The sequence below is a fragment of a genome, unplaced genomic scaffold, assembly GCF_019419815.1.
Source record: "Pyrus x bretschneideri cultivar Hongxiangsu unplaced genomic scaffold, Pyrus_bretschneideri_v1 Contig129, whole genome shotgun sequence".
Taxonomy (NCBI): Eukaryota; Viridiplantae; Streptophyta; class Magnoliopsida; order Rosales; family Rosaceae; genus Pyrus; species Pyrus x bretschneideri.
Genome location: NW_025999423.1, coordinates 345,410 through 346,755, shown reverse-complemented (window position 1 = coordinate 346,755; position 1,346 = coordinate 345,410).

The window sequence follows — 1,346 nt, the reverse complement described above, 5'->3', positions numbered from 1 at the left end:
CCACCACAGCTCGAAGACGGGGGGCAAGCCACGGTCGATGATCTCAAGGAACTCAACTTAGGTACAAGCAAGGAACCAAAGCCTATCTTCGTAAGTGCATTATTAAGTACAGATGAGATAGAGGAGTATTATCAGCTGTTGTTAGAGTACAAAGACGTCTTTGCCTGGACCTACAAAGAAATGCCCGGCCTGGACCCTATCATCGCTGTTCATCATCTTGCGGTCGGCCTGGAACACGACCGATAAAGCAAACTCAAAGACGCTATCGATCTGAGCTTATCCCACAAATCGAGGTCGAGATCGACAAGCTAATCGAAGCAGGCTTTATTCGAGAAGTGCAATACCCCAAGTGGATCTCCAACATTGTCATTGTCCTTAAGAAATCAGGACAAATACGTGTTTGCGTAGACTTCCGGGACCTCAACGATGCTTGCCCAAAGGACGACTTCCCCTTGCCAATCATTGAAATCATGGTGGATGAAACCACTGGCCATGAAGCATTATCATTCATGGATGGTTCTTCTGGGTACAATCAAATTCGCATGGCCCTCGAAGACGAGGAGCTAACAGCCTTTCGTACTCCAAAAGGTATCTATTGCTACAAGGTGATGCCCTTTGGCCTAAAGAACGCTGGAGCTACGTATCAACGCGCAATGCAGAAAATCTTCAATGACATGCTACACAAAAACGTAGAATGTTACGTAGATGATGTGGTGGTTAAGACGAAGAAAAGATCAGACCACTTGAAGGATCTGTGAATAGTGTTCGAAAAGCTGCGAAAATACAACCTCAAGATGAACCCATTAAAGTGTGCGTTTGGCGTCACCTCTGGAAAATTCCTCGGCTTCATCGTCAAGCACCGTGGCATTGAAGTAGACCAATCAAAGATCAAGGCCATTCAAAGCATGCCCGAGCCAAGAAACCTGCACGAGCTGAAAAGTCTACAAGGACGGCTAGCCTTCATTAGACGCTTCATCTCCAACCTCGCAGGGCGTTGTCAACCGTTCAATCGCCTTATGAAGAAAGATGTCCCATTCGTATGGGACAAAGCGTGCCATAATGCTTTTGAAAGCATAAAGAAATATTTGTCAAGTCCACCTGTCCTGGGGGCACCTGTGCCCGGGAAACCACTCATATTGTATATTGCTGCTCAGGAAAATTCAATCGGAGCACTCTTGGCGCAAGAGAATGAATCCCAAAAAGAAGGAGCACTGTACTACCTCAGTCGGACTCTCACCGGCGCTGAGTTAAACTATTCCCCAATAGAAAAGATGTGCCTCGCTTTGGTGTTTGCCATTCAGAAACTCAGACATTACATGCATGCTTACACCATCCACTTGGTTGCT